This window comes from Phyllobates terribilis, unplaced genomic scaffold, assembly GCF_046119375.1.
Source record: "Phyllobates terribilis strain yellow unplaced genomic scaffold, ASM4611937v1 Scaffold_11__3_contigs__length_659146591, whole genome shotgun sequence".
In the NCBI taxonomy this organism is placed as follows: Eukaryota; Metazoa; Chordata; class Amphibia; order Anura; family Dendrobatidae; genus Phyllobates; species Phyllobates terribilis.
The window spans coordinates 363954770-363970907 of record NW_027362771.1 but is presented as its reverse complement, the minus strand read 5'-3'; the positions used below and the strand labels follow the sequence as shown (position 1 = coordinate 363970907).

The 16138-nt window shown below is 49.0% G+C and overlaps 1 protein-coding gene across 1 annotated transcript in view; it reads left to right on the top strand.

The window, feature by feature from the left end:
* The window catches only part of MNS1 (meiosis specific nuclear structural 1), a 62158-nt gene that overhangs the window by 45408 nt on the left and 612 nt on the right, over positions 1 to 16138 (top strand). The window lies entirely within an intron of this gene.

The window sequence follows — 16138 nt, the reverse complement described above, 5'->3', positions numbered from 1 at the left end:
TGTGCGTCCTCGATCTGAAGGACGCCTACTACCACGTCCCGATTTTGCCAGATCATCAACAGTTTCTAAGAGTAGCTGTACAATTCGGCAGGCACGTAAGGCATTTTCAGTTCGCAGCTCTTCCCTTTGGCATTTCCATGGCGCCGAGAGTCTTCACAAAAATCATTCTGGAGGTCACAGCGCACTTGAGGGAAAGAGACATTTTGGTCATCCCTTATCTGGACGACTTCTTAGTAGTGGGCAGATCAAGTCAACTCTGTGCTCTAGCCCTGGCAGACGTCATGGCCAGTCTAAGACGCCTAGGTTGGCTGTTAAATCTGGAGAAGTCAAGGCTGGAACCAAAGAGGGTTCAGTCTTTCCTGGGTCTCATTCTGGACTCAGAAAACCAAACCTGTCTTCTGCCAGAGGAAAAGAAACTGAAGATCAGATCCCTAACATCTCAGGTTGTCAGCAATCCGACCATGACCCTGAGGAGTGCAATGTCTCTGTTGGGTACAATGACGTCTTGCATCCCGGCGGTTCAGTGGGCCCAGCACCATTCCAGATGTCTTCAACAGGAGATTCTGGCAGTGGACAGGCGGCTCAAAGGTCGCCTGAATGGGAAAATATCTCTTCCAGATGTTGTGATCAACTCCCTGGACTGGTGGACATCTCCGGTCAACCTATCTTTGGGGGTTCCTTGGACCTTCCAGGTGTCGGATACAATTACAACAGACGCAAGTGTGGAAGGTTGGAGAGCTCACCTAAGGGATCGTTCTGTACAAGGCCTCTGGTCGGACAGCGAGACAAGTCTCTCTTCCAACATGAAAGAGCTGTTGGCAGCCAGAAACGCGCTAAAAGAATTCAGTTCTGTTCTTCAGGGTCCTCACGTCAGGATAATGTCAGACAACAGATCAACAGTCGCCTACATCAATCATCAGGGGGGTACCAGATCTCTCCCTCTGATGTTAATAGCGGATCAGATCTTCAGGTTTGCCGAGAGTCGGCTGGTTACGCTCTCGGCACTGCATATAAAAGGGGAAGAGAACATAAAGGCCGATTTCTTGAGTCGTCACATCTTGAAACAAGGAGAGTGGGAGTTGAATCCAGCCGTTTTTCAGCAGATTGTGGATCGGTGGGGACAGCCCCAGATAGATCTGTTTGCAAACAGACACAATCGGAAGACCGAAACCTTTTGCTCCCTGAATCCAAAAGAGGGGGCGTTTGCGGTGGACGCGCTGCAGATTCAGTGGGATTTCACTCTAGCTTATGCCTTTCCCCCTTTAGTACTGATCCCTACTATCCTGAGGAAGATCCGAGAGGAACGGGCGAGGGTTATATTGATCGCCCCGTTCTGGCCCAAGAGACCATGGTTCACTTGGATGAAGAGAATGTCCCAAGCAGATCCATGGGTTCTTCCGGACATCCCGGATCTCCTCAGGCAGGGCCCAGTCTGTCATCCCCAAAGAGCGGGCCTGCATTTGACGGCTTGGATTTTGAGAGGTCGCTATTGACGCAAAGGGGGGCACTGTATAATTATGACTTGGCAGCAAATAGATGGATCATTAGATTTATTAAAGCCTGTCATAGATCCAGACCTATTCCTGTTCCAAGAATGCCTCCTTGGGACCTTAATTTAGTTCTGGAAGCATTAACCAAACCTCCCTTCGAGCCCTTAGAGAAGGTTTCAGAAAAAATCTTAACTTTAAAGACTGCGCTATTGGTGGTCCTGACATCAGCTCGTAGAGTCAGTGACTTACACGCACTATCCGTTAACCATCCATTCACTCAAGTATGTATGGATAGAGTAATCTTAAGACCAGACCCGGCCTATCTTCCAAAGGTAGCCTCCAAGTTCCATAGGACGCAAGTAATCACTCTCCCTTCCTTCTATCCTAATCCTAGGGATTCTGAGGAACATAAGCTTCACACCTTAGATGTTAAGAGGGTGTTAGTCCAGTATTTGGAAGTGACAAAAGCCTGGAGAAAGAGTGACGCTTTATTTATATCCTTTCAGGGGGCTAGGAAAGGACTTAAGGTTACAAGGGGGACCATAGCTAGATGGGTCAGGGATACTATTACCTTAGCCTACTCTTCTAAGCAATCTGCCGGTTCCTGAGAACCTGAAGGCCCATTCCACCAGAGCGGTAGCTGCTTCCTGGGCTGAGAAGGCGGATGTGCCCATCGACATTATATGTAAGGCGGCAACTTGGTCATCCCCTGCTACATTTTACAAACATTACCGTCTTGACCTTTCCTCTTCTACTGATCTGTCCTTTGGTAGAAGGGTGTTGCAAGCGGTGATCCCTCCCTCTGGTATTTGATCTCTATAAATCTCTCAGGTGGTGCTGTCATGGGAGAAGGGGAAAAGATCCTAGTTACTTACCGGTAACGGGATTTTACAGAGCCCATGACAGCACCCTATTAATTCCCTCCCCTTTATCACTGTGGTGTGCACTTTTTTTAAGGTGTTTAGTACATATGTTGAGGTGGTGGTTATGTATTAACCTGTCTTCGGAGGCCCTCTCATGCTCTGAAACAAAACTGATGCGGAGGAGAGGTACCGCCTTTTTATTCAGTAGGTTCCTGTCCTTGGTGGGCGGATACCCTCTCTCAGGTGGTGCTGTCATGGGCTCTGTAAAATCCCGTTACCGGTAAGTAACTAGGATCTTTTCCCTACACCCTGACGACAGTGATAACAGGTTAAAGAAGTTGTTCACTACTTTTACATTGATGCCCCATACATAGGATGGGGTATCAATGTCTGATCGCCTGGGGTCCCGCACCCGGCACCCCTGCCTATCAGCTGTTATCGATGACAGCGGTGGCAGTACTTACTTATGGTGCTTGGCCGTCTAGCTGCAGTGGCCACCGCGGGGTATTGCACATCCGCCTCCTATTCAATACAATGGAAGGCGGATGTGTAGTACCCCGCGACAGGCCACAACAGCTAGACGGCCAAGCACCGCAAGTACAGGTGCTTCTCACAAAATTAGAATATCATCAAAAAGTTAATTTATCTCAGTTCTTCAATACAAAAAGAGAAACTCATATTATATAGAGTCATTACAAACAGAGTGATCTATTTCCAGTGCTTATTTCTGTTAATGTTGATGATTATGACTTACAGCCAATGAAAACACAAAAGTCATTATCTCAGTAAATTAAAATACTTTATAACCACAGCTTTAGAATGTTTTTAAAATCCGAAATGTTGGCTTACTGAAATGTATGTTCAGTAAATACACTCAATACTTGGTCAGCGCTCCTTTGGCATCAATTACTGCATCAATGCGGCGTGGCATGGAGGCGATCAGCCTGTGGCACTGCAGAGGGGTTATGGAAGCCCAGGTTGCTGTGATAGCAGCCTTCAGCTCGTCTGCATTGTTGGGTCTGGTGTCTCTCATCTTCCTCTTGACAATACCCCATAGATTCTCTATGGGGTTAAGGTCAGGCAAGTTTGCTGGCCAATCAAGCACAGTGATACTGATGTTTGTAAACCAGGTATTGGTACTTTTGGCAGTGTGGACAGGTGCCAAGTCCTGCTGGAGAATGAAATTTCCATCTCCAAAAAGCTTGTTGTCAGAGGGAAGCATGAAGTGCTCTAAAATGTCCTAGTAGATGGCTGCGCTGAATTAGGTCTTGATAAAACACAGTGGACCTACAGTCATGGCCAAAAGTATTGAGAATGAGACAAATAGTATTTTTTCCAAAGTTTACTGCTTCATTTTTTGTAATGGCAATTTGCATATACTCCTGAATGTCAAAGAGTGATCAGCTTAACAGCAATTACTGTACTTGCAAAGTCAATATTTGCCCAGAAAATGAACTTTAACCCCCAAAACACATTTCAACATCATTGCAGTCCTGCCTTAAAAGGAGCAGCTAACATCGTTTTAGTGATTGATCCATTAACACAGGTGTGGGTGTTGATGAGGACAGGGCTGGCGATCAATCAGTCATGATTAAGTAAGAATGACATCACTGGACACTTTAAAAGGAGGCTGGTTCTTGGTATCATTGTTTCTCTTCAGTTAACCATGGTTCTCTCTAAAGAAACACGTGCAGCCATCATTGCACTGCACAAAAATGGCCTAACAGGGAAGAGTATCGCAGCTACAAAGATTGCACCTCAGTCAACAATCTATCTCATCATCAAGAACTTCAAGGAGAGAGCTTCCATTGTTGTCAAAAAGGCTCCAGGGTGCCCAAGAAAGACCAGTAAGCGCCAGGACTGTATCTTAAAACTGTTTCAGCTGCGGGATCGGACTACCAGCAGTGCCGAGCTTGCTCAGGAATGGCAGCAGGCTGGTGTGAGTGCTTCTGCACGCAGTGTGAGGCGGAGACTCTTTGAGCAAGGGCGGGTTTCAAGGAGGGCAGCAAAGAAGCCACTTCTCTCCAGAAAAAACATCAGGGACCGACTGATATTCTGCAAAAGGTACAGGGAGAGGACTGCTGAGGACTGGGGCAAAGTCATTTTCTCTGAGGAATCCCCTTTTCGATTGTTTGGGACATCTGGAAAACAGCTTATTCGGAGAAGAAGAGGTGAGCGCTACCACCAGTCTTGTCTCATGCCAACTGTAAAGCATCCTGAAACCATTCATGTGTGGGGTTGCTTCTCAGCCAAGGGAATCGGCTCACTCACAGTCTTGCCTAAAATCACAGCCATGAATAAAGAATGGTACCAGAATGTCCTCCAAGAGCAACTTCTCCCAACCGTCCAAGAGCAGTTTGGCGCCCAACAATGCCTTTTCCAGCATGATGGAGCACCTTGCCATAAAGCAAAGGTGATAACTAAATGGCTCATGGAACAAAACATAGAGATTTTGGGTCCATGGCCTGGAAACTCCCCAGATCTTAATCCCATTGAGAACTTGTGGTCCATCATCAAGAGACGGGTGGACAAACAAAAACCAACAAATTCTGGCAAAATGCAAGCATTGATTATGCAAGAATGGACTGTTATCAGTCAGGATTTGGTCCAAAAGTTGATTGAGAGCATGCCAGGGAGAATTGCAGAGGTCTTGAAGAAGAAGGGGCAACACTGAAAATATTGACTTGCTGCATTAACTCATTCTAACTGTCAATATAACCTATTGGTACTCATAATATGATTGCAGTTATATTTCTGTATGTGATATAAACATCAGACAAACACTAATAAAAACCAGAGGCCAGCAGATCATGTGAAAATATAATTTTGGTGTCATTCTCAAAACTTTTGGCCATGACTGTACACCAGCAGATGACATGGCTCCCCAAACCATCACTGATTGTGGAAACTTCACACTAGACCTCAAGCAGCTTGGATTGTGGCCACTCCACTCTTCCTCCAGACTCTGGGGCCTTGATTTCCAAATGAAATGCAAAATTTACTTTCACCTGAAAACAACACCTTGGACCATTGAGCAGTCCAGGTCTTTTTCTCCTTGCCTCAGGTAAGACGCTTCTGGCGTTGTCTATTGGTCATGAGTGGCTTGACACAAGGAATGCGACACTTGTAGCCCATGTCCTGGATACGTCTGTGTGTGGTGGCTCTTGAAGCAATGACTCCAGCAGCAGTCCACTCCTTGTGAATCTCCCCCAAATTTTTGAATGACCTTTTCTTAACAATCCTTTCAAGGCTGCGGTTATCCCGGTTGCTTGTGCACCTTTTCTAACACACTTTTTCCTTCCACTCAACTTTCCATGAATATGCTTGGATACAGCACTCTGTGAACAGCCAGCTTCTTTAGCAATGACCTTTTGTGGCTTACCCTCCTTGTGGAGTCAATGACTGCCTTCTGGACATCTGTCAAGTCAGCAGTCTTCCCCATGATTGTGGAGCCTACTGAAACAGACTTATGGACCTTTTTAAATGCGGTGCAGGTGTTTTTTTGTTAATTATGCTAATTTACTGAGATAATGACTTTTGTGTTTTCATTGGCTGTAAGCCATAATAATCAACATTAACAGAAATAAACACTTGCAATAGATCACTCTGCTTGTAATGACTCTATATAATATACGAGTTTCACTTTTTGTATTGAAGAACTGATATAAATTAACTTTTTGGTGATATTCTAATTTTGTGAGAAGCACCTGTAAGCACTTCTGGCCGCTGGCACCGATAACAGCTGATCAGACATTATGGATAGGGCATCAATATAAAAGTAGTCGATAACTTCTTTAAAATAGAAGAAATTCCTAGAGAGGGACCACCACTGAAAGGACTTTCATCCCAAAGGAGAGGTCAGTCTCCCAAATCCAGCATTTAGTTCTTAAAGAAAGTAGATGAAGACCAGACTGCTGCCCTACATATCTGATTTACTGATGCATTGGCCTTTTTGCCCAGGAAGTGGCCATAGTTCTTGTAGATTGAGCCTTATTCTGAGGAAGATTTTGACCAGATGAAGAATAGGCCAGAGCTATGGTCATTCTTACCCATCTAACTATGGAGGCTTTTGTAGCTGCCCTACCCATATTGGGGCCCTGAAAAAAATACAAACATGGATGAAGATTTCTGCCAGGGGCCTGTAACTTCAAGGTATTAAGAAGACATCGCCTAACATCTAAAGAATGAAGGATTACCTGACACTGAAATCTCTTACTCTGACAGAGAGAAGGGAGAACTATTTCATGTGATCTATGAAACCTAGAAATTACTTTAGGAAGAAAAGCTGGGTCAGGTTTTATGACAACCCTGTTCTCAAGGAATGTTCCAAAAGGTGGATTGATTCAAATGGCCTGTATTTCATAAACCCTTCTAATTGAGGTTAAAGCAACTAAAAGAGCTGTTTTCAGAGTGAGAACTCTAACAGTGGCAGACTACAGAGGTTCATATCGGTTCTGGTTGATGGCGTTAAGCACCAAATTCAGATACCAATGTGCTACTTTGGGCCCATCCTCCGCTCTAGATTTAAAGGAAGCTTTGTTAAATCTAACCACCCAGGGATGATCTACGATCTCCTGGTCAAATAGGAGCCCCAGGGGTGAAACACCTGAACTTTCAAATTTCTAAAGGAAAGGCCCTTCTCCAGGCCTTTCTGGAGAAATTCCAATACTTGTTTAAGGGGAAACTACTTTTTTTCTCTATAAGCTTTTCCTAGAAAAATCCAAGAACCTACAACTCATTTTAGTATCTCAGTCTCTACCCTTGTTCTATGTTCTCTGAGGTACTAAGTCTGGCGAAAATCTTCTAGCTGCTAATAATCTCCCCTCAAGTTACAGGTTGTCAGATGCTGGTTGCGAACCAGAGGGTGGAGGATTGGGCCCTGTGAAGATTTGGAACCTCGGGAAGTATCCAGTGTGTTATGCACACGCCCGGGCTGAGCGGCGTGTGCGTGTGATTGTAGTGATTCCACTGGACCATGAACCGGAGAGTGCCTGGAGGGGCGTGACTAAGTATCTGGCCGATCCGACCAAGATGGCACGACGGCATACGACGCCAGTGCACCAGGGAGAAACCGGGCAGAGGGACCAGGTGCTACTCCAGGTCAAACTCCGGACACGGGGGTTGACCCACACAGGGATTACTGGATCAGGCTGGTTAGGCTGGCGCACAGACTGGAGGGTATAGGCAGGCACGACTGGAATGCAGGCAGGCGGGTAAAGGCAAGCGCAGCTAGAGTGCAGACAGGGAGGCACTAGCAGGTAGGAACACAGGCGGGATAGGACCCAGTACACACTGGGACTCAGGAACAATACAGGTAGAGGGGTACAGGCAAGCACAGCTAGAGTGCAGACAGGGAGGCACTAGCAGGTAGGAACACAGGCGGGATAGGACCCAGTACACACTGGGACTCAGGAACAGGCAGGTTAGGCTGGCACAGACTGGTGGATATAAGCAAACACGGCAGGTATGCAGATGGGTGGATACAGGCGAGTATGCAGGCAGGGAGGTACTGGCCGAAAGGACGGGCTGGAGCACAGAAAGGTTAAGACCCAGTACAGACTGGGTCACAGAACCGCAGATGCGGTAGACAACCACAGCAGAGAGGGAACGCCCGAAGCGGTGGGCAAGAACAGAGCAGGACGGGGCTGCAGGAGCAGCGAGCACAAGCAGGGCAGGACAGGACTGCCGGAGCAGTGGGCAGAAGCAGGGCAGGACAGGACTGCCGGAGCAGTGGGCAGAAGCAGGGCAGGACAGGACTGCCGGAGCAGTGGGCAGAAGCAGGGCAGGCTAGAACCGCCGGAGCGGTAAGCAAAGGAGTAAGAGCAGACTAGAACCGCCGGAGCGGTGAGCAAAGGAGTCAGAGCAGACTAGAACCGCCGGAGCGGTGAGCAAAGGAGTCAGAGCAGGCTAGGCTGAGTAGGGGGGACAGGGCTCTGTTCACACGGAACAGACAGGAAGGGAAAGGCAGAGCCAGACACCCACAGGGTACTAGCAGAGAAGTAGCGAGTGGACCACAAACTCACAAACGGGAGTACAGAGACAACAAGCAGGAGTTAGGTACGAGTTCAGACTCTGCAGAAAAAGGAAGGGAACGGACATAGAGGCAAAACAGGTAAAGGATAGGAGAGAGTTCAGACTGGAACTGAGTGTACGGAGGAGACCGACACTGCAGCGGAATACAGGAGCGGGTCTGGGAATACGGCCCCCAGAGAGGCAGGACGAACAGGCAAGGTGCGTGTTCAGACAGGACAGACAAGATACAGGAGCAGGTCTAGGTAATCGGCCCCTAGAAGGCAGGAGGAACAGGCTAGGAGCGTGTTCAGACAGGTCAGACAAGATACAGGAACGGGTCTAGGTAATCGGCCCCTAGAAGGCAGGAGGAACAGGCTAGGAGCGTGTTCAGACAGGCCTGGAAATACAGCCTCCAGGATAGGCAGACAAGAGAACACAGAACGGGACCTGGCACCTTCAGAGTGCAAGCACACACTGAAAGAAACACTATGCTCAGGCAGGGATAGATGGAAGCAGCTGAGCTATATACCAGGTGACAGACAGCAATAGGCTGAGGACGCACAAGGGGTGTGACCCACAGCAGGTACAAAAAGCAGGAAGTGATCGGGCGCCGCCCTTAAGCAGCAGAAACAGACACAAACAGACAGCATGGAGGGAAGCCAGAGAGACATTCTGGACAGGAGATCAAGTGCGCGCTCTTGCACAGTGGGAGATGGACCACTATGCAAGGACGCCGCCAGGTATGTTACAGTACCCCCCCCCTTACGCCCCCTCTTCTTCAGGCCTGCCAGAATCTTCCGCAGGGAATTCGAGGGCCAATTCTTCACTTCGAAGAGATCACTTCCCCTGTCCACCGGAAAAACTGGTCTCCTCTGGGTAGCTAGGATGCTACCTCCCATCCAGCCACCCTTAGCAACAGACGAAACGGGTGGAGTACCAGGAACAGCACACAAGGAAGTCTCTCTCCACATATTTTCAGGTGGCACCCCAGAGGGTACAGGAGACAACTGGAAGTCCTCCACCGGGTTGGAGGGGGACAGAGACTTGGGGGTAATCTCTGCTTCGAGGTACATCTTGTCAAGCTCACAGGAAGAAATAGACGGGTTATCAGGTACATAATGAGGAAAAGTCACTGTCTCTTTGTTTTCTGGTGGTACCCCGGAGGATTCAGGAAACAACTGGAGGTCCTCCGCCGGGTCAGAAGAGTGCAGAGGCTCAGAGAAAACATCTGCTTCAGAGTACACTAGGTCGGACTCACTGGACGAAGCAGGCGAGGTATCGGGTACCGAGTATAGGAAAGTCTCTGTCCATTCTCCACCAGGTGGCACCCCGAAGGGTTCTGGAGACAACTGGCGGTCCTCCGCCTGGTCAGAGGGGTGTAGAGACTCACGGGTAACCTCTGCTTCAGAGTACACTAGGTCGGACTCACTGGACGAAGCAAGCGAGGTATCAGATCCAGGATATAGGAAAGTCTCTGTCCATTTACCACCAGGTGGCACCCCGAGGGGTTCTGGAGACAACTGGAGGTCCTCCGCCTGGTCAGAGGAGTGTAGAGACTCGGGAGTAACCACTGCTTCAGAGTACACTAGGTTGGACTCACTGGATGAAGCGAGCGAGGTATCAGGTACAGAGTATAGGAGAGTCTCTGTCCTTTCGCTACCAGGTAGCACCCCGAAGGGTTCAGGAGACAACTGGAGGTCCTCCGCCTGGTCGGAGGGGTGTAGAGACTCGGGAGTAACCTCTGCTTCGGAGTACACTAGGTTGGACTCACTGGACGAAGCGAGCGAGGTATCGGGTACAGAGTATAGGAGAGTCTCTATCCTTTCGCTACCAGGTAGCACCCCGAAGGGTTCAGGAGACAACTGGAGGTCCTCCGCCTGGTCGGAGGGGTGTAGAGACTCGGGGGTAACTACCACTTTGGGGTACCCATTGTCAGGCTCACAGGACGAAGCGGACAAAGTATCGAGTACCGGGTGTAGAGAATTCTCTCTCCATTTGTCATCGAGTGGTATCCCGGAGGATTCAGGAGGCAACAGGGGGTCCTCCGCCAGGTAGTAGAGGTGCACAGACTCAGAGGTAACCACAGCTTTGGAGCATCCTTGGACATGCACACCGGTTAAAGTGGGTGAAGCATCTGATGCCGGGTGCAGGAAGTTCTCCTGTGTGGAGTCTGGATGGGCAGAAGTCTCTTCGGGCAGGAGAACTGGTGCACTACCCACGCAGATTACCCGTTGGGGCTTCTCCGGGATACAGGGAGATGAAGCTTCAGTAGGGACTTCCAGGTTGGGGTCAGGAGGTCTCAGGGAGGACAGACCCTGGCGTGACGGCTTGCCTCTACGTCTAGCACGTCTGGACTGCCTCTTGAGGTTGGGAAAAGTATTCCGGAAAGCGTAGTCACCCTGTGAGGATTCTGGGTGGGCAGTAGTCTCATTGGGCTGGAGGACTATTGCGCTACCCACACACATTACCCATTGGGGCTGCTCCGGGATATTGGGAAGTGAAGCTTCAGCAGGAGCCTCCGGGTTAGGATCATCGAAGACCATTAGAAAGGCCACCAGGAAGGCCATTAGGTCCAGGAGGATCGGATCCTGTGTTTCATATAGGGGGTTGATCCATTCCAAGGCATCACCCGCCAGGTAAGACATAATGAATGCCACCTTAACCCGATCGGTGGGAAAACATAGAGGGTAGAACTTGAAGTGTAGCATGCATTGCTCCACAAATGCACGACTTTGTCTAGGATCCCCATAATAACGTAGCGGATCCGCGGGAACGAGAGCAGATAGATCCATCTGGACGGGTGAGTAATTCGCCTGGAACTCAGCTAAAGGAAAAAAAAAAAAAATTTATTTATTTATTTTAATGCATGTATTCGCTGGAAAACTTCTCAGAGAGCGAAGGCCGTGGGGCTCAACGGGAACCATGGCCTGAGCATGCTGTTATGCACACGCCCGGGCTGAGCGGCGTGTGCGTGTGATTGTAGTGATTCCACTGGACCATGAACCGGAGAGTGCCTGGAGGGGCGTGACTAAGTATCTGGCCGATCCGACCAAGATGGCACGACGGCATACGACGCCAGTGCACCAGGGAGAAACCGGGCAGAGGGACCAGGTGCTACTCCAGGTCAAACTCCGGACACGGGGGTTGACCCACACAGGGATTACTGGATCAGGCTGGTTAGGCTGGCGCACAGACTGGAGGGTATAGGCAGGCACGACTGGAATGCAGGCAGGCGGGTAAAGGCAAGCGCAGCTAGAGTGCAGACAGGGAGGCACTAGCAGGTAGGAACACAGGCGGGATAGGACCCAGTACACACTGGGACTCAGGAACAATACAGGTAGAGGGGTACAGGCAAGCACAGCTAGAGTGCAGACAGGGAGGCACTAGCAGGTAGGAACACAGGCGGGATAGGACCCAGTACACACTGGGACTCAGGAACAGGCAGGTTAGGCTGGCACAGACTGGTGGATATAAGCAAACACGGCAGGTATGCAGATGGGTGGATACAGGCGAGTATGCAGGCAGGGAGGTACTGGCCGAAAGGACGGGCTGGAGCACAGAAAGGTTAAGACCCAGTACAGACTGGGTCACAGAACCGCAGATGCGGTAGACAACCACAGCAGAGAGGGAACGCCCGAAGCGGTGGGCAAGAACAGAGCAGGACGGGGCTGCAGGAGCAGCGAGCACAAGCAGGGCAGGACAGGACTGCCGGAGCAGCGGGCAGAAGCAGGGCAGGACAGGACTGCCGGAGCAGCGGGCAGAAGCAGGGCAGGACAGGACTGCCGGAGCAGCGGGCAGAAGCAGGGCAGGACAGGACTGCCGGAGCAGCGGGCAGAAGCAGGGCAGGACAGGACTGCCGGAGCAGCGGGCAGAAGCAGGGCAGGACAGGACTGCCGGAGCAGCGGGCAGAAGCAGGGCAGGACAGGACTGCCGGAGCAGCGGGCAGAAGCAGGGCAGGACAGGACTGCCGGAGCAGCGGGCAGAAGCAGGGCAGGACAGGACTGCCGGAGCAGCGGGCAGAAGCAGGGCAGGACAGGACTGCCGGAGCAGCGGGCAGAAGCAGGGCAGGACAGGACTGCCGGAGCAGCGGGCAGAAGCAGGGCAGGACAGGACTGCCGGAGCAGTGGGCAGAAGCAGGGCAGGCTAGAACCGCCGGAGCGGTAAGCAAAGGAGTAAGAGCAGACTAGAACCGCCGGAGCGGTGAGCAAAGGAGTCAGAGCAGACTAGAACCGCCGGAGCGGTGAGCAAAGGAGTCAGAGCAGGCTAGGCTGAGTAGGGGGGACAGGGCTCTGTTCACACGGAACAGACAGGAAGGGAAAGGCAGAGCCAGACACTCACAGGGTACTAGCAGAGAAGTAGCGAGTGGACCACAAACTCACAAACGGGAGTACAGAGACAACAAGCAGGAGTTAGGTACGAGTTCAGACTCTGCAGAAAAAGGAAGGGAACGGACATAGAGGCAAAACAGGTAAAGGATAGGAGAGAGTTCAGACTGGAACTGAGTGTACGGAGGAGACCGACACTGCAGCGGAATACAGGAGCGGGTCTGGGAATACGGCCCCCAGAGAGGCAGGACGAACAGGCAAGGTGCGTGTTCAGACAGGACAGACAAGATACAGGAGCAGGTCTAGGTAATCGGCCCCTAGAAGGCAGGAGGAACAGGCTAGGAGCGTGTTCAGACAGGTCAGACAAGATACAGGAACGGGTCTAGGTAATCGGCCCCTAGAAGGCAGGAGGAACAGGCTAGGAGCGTGTTCAGACAGGCCTGGAAATACAGCCTCCAGGATAGGCAGACAAGAGAACACAGAACGGGACCTGGCACCTTCAGAGTGCAAGCACACACTGAAAGAAACACTATGCTCAGGCAGGGATAGATGGAAGCAGCTGAGCTATATACCAGGTGACAGACAGCAATAGGCTGAGGACGCACAAGGGGTGTGACCCACAGCAGGTACAAAAAGCAGGAAGTGATCGGGCGCCGCCCTTAAGCAGCAGAAACAGACACAAACAGACAGCATGGAGGGAAGCCAGAGAGACATTCTGGACAGGAGATCAAGTGCGCGCTCTTGCACAGTGGGAGATGGACCACTATGCAAGGACGCCGCCAGGTATGTTACACAGTGGTCCAAGATTGACATGTGAACCATGCTCTCCTGGGCCAGACGGGGACAACTAGAATAACTCTGGCTCCCTCCTCCTGAATTTTCCTATCACTGGAATTAAAGGGAATGGGGGAAAGGTGTAAGCTAGGTGAAAATCCCACCTTTTGAAGGAGGGCATACACCCCACTATGAGATTCCTTGGCGTTTAGGGAAAAATGCTTTTAACTGGCAATTTCCCCCCTGTAGCAAACTAATATATTTCCTGAAGACCTTACAGAGCACAAATCTGACTGAAGATTTCTCAATTCAGGGTCCATTCTCCCTGACTGAGTAGGTGACGAATTAGGTAATTGGTTATGAGATTCTCCAACTGATGGCGGATAGGAATAAAAGATTTCTTTCTGCCAACGTCGAGGTTTCTTTAATTTTTGTAAAAATTCTGGACGCCATGGGAATGCCGAAAAGTAGGCACTGATATTGCAGTTAACGGTGTCCCATGATTCTCAGTGCAACTCTTATTTTCTTCAGTTCTATCACAGATATGAAACAGAAGGGATATAGCAGCTTTGCGGTAGATTTTAGCCTTTACATTTTGAATATTTTGGTTTTTAGATGAATGTTTAGGGCTTTCAGATTGATAATTTTTCTGAAGGAACCATCCGGTTTCCTTACAAGAAAGAGATAGCTGTAAAACCCTGCCCAGTATCTGCTTCTGGCACTCTGACCAAAACGAGCACTTCTTCCTCTAATGTAGTTTTTTTTTTTTGCTCTAATTCTTGTTTGTATTCCCCTTTTTGGGAAGAATGGTAGAAAAATATAGTCTGAGACCCTGACCAACTGTATCTACCACCTACCGGCTGGCTTGAAGCGATGCCCACTGCCCTGAAAAGAATCTCAGCCTTCCTTTCCCACCTCCCCAGGTAAAAAACAAAAAACAAAAATGAAGATCTTCAGCCTGTGATTTCACCCTGCAGCACATTGCTGTAGATATCCCTTAAGAAAAGGAACCCACATTGAGGTGTACAGAGAGGTTCTACATTTTTATTCTGTGGGTTTCCTGTTCCTGGGGGCTGATCTTCTCTCTCCATGGTGCTGTCAGATTATAGGGAAAAGTTGTCTTCATCACTTTTACTGCATGGTGAATGGTGTAAAACAAAATTAAAAGCAATTCTTGAGTTGCTGTTTATTTGCTCACTCTGCCTTCCAAAAATCAGTATATAAGGCTTGGCTTGGTTTACATTTATCCTGTGCTCTATACTGAGCACTTATTTCGGGGACTCCATATCAATCCCCCAAAAAATGCAATTCAGAGGAAACCAAGACAGAACTATCCACTATAGTAAGGCAGACGGATACACTTTGGACCCCGTCTGGCCTTTGTTCTAGCACTGTCTGTCTTTTTAGGCACAAAAGTGTTGTTGACCACAGTTGTGTGCATGCCTAAAAGATAGGACACTGCTGGAGCGGAGGCCAGACGGAGTCCAAAGTGACTGCATCTGCCTTATTATAGTGACTAATTCCATCAGGGATTTTGTCTGGTAATGAGGCACTTAAGACTTTATCTGACCTCTTTTCCGACAGTGACCATCCTTCCAGACCTAAGTATTGAACAAAAAGCACAGGATAAATCTGAACCTAGCCTTAAAAATTATCAAAAAATGTTGTGCCCCCAAAATGCTACAAATAAAAACTACAACTCTTTCTGCAAAAAAAAAAACAAGTTGCCACTAATATCAGTCATCTGTCAATGGAAAAATAGGGGTTTTTCATGCAATAGGAAGCTCCAAGGCACTGGAAAAGTGACATGGCCTCCCACTCGCTCAAATAAAATCCAGTGAAATTTACACTCCTAAATCCAAATGCCCCCCTCTGTTCTGAGCGAAACAGTGTGCCTAAACTGCAGATAGTGTCTATATGTATGACAATCAAGTAGCAGGAAGGACCAAATTAATTTAAGGGATGTTTGTCTTCAGAAGCAAAAGTTGGGCACAATGTATTGGAAGCATAGCAGGCATTTTTACAATTTTCACTCTGCAACATGCACTACATGTTGTTTTTTTTATGGATAACTCCTGTGAGGCCAAAATAGACGCAGCTCCTGTAGCTGAATTCCCAGAGGGCTGTAATTTCCAATATGGACTCATATTTGTTTTTTTCTGCTCTTCTGAAACGTATGGCCTCTGCAAATGGCAACCGCCAACTAATCCAGCAACATCTGCGCTCCAAAAGTCAAAAGCTTTCTTCTTAGCCCTGCTGTTTAGTAACAGTAGTTTCATATGGGGTATCACATTGTTCAAGAAAAATTGTGTATCAATTTGAGGAATCTATTTTCACCTTTTGCCCCTTGTAAAAATGAAAAAAATCCCGCTAATATAACATTTCAGTGGTAAAAATGTAATTTTTATTTCAATAGCCCAATGTTATACAATTCGGCGGGGCAGCTGTGGGTTCTAAATACACACTACATCCCTAGATGAATTCCTTGTGCAATGCAGCTTCTAAAATGGGGTCAACTTGTGGGGTCTTTGTGCTGTTTTGGCACCTCAGGGGCTCTACAAATGAGACATGGTGTCCGCAGTTTATTCCAGCCAAAATTGCACTCCAAAAAGCTAAGAGTGCTCTTTCCTTTCCAAGCCCTGGTAGCACCATGTCTCACACTGGTAACACCCCC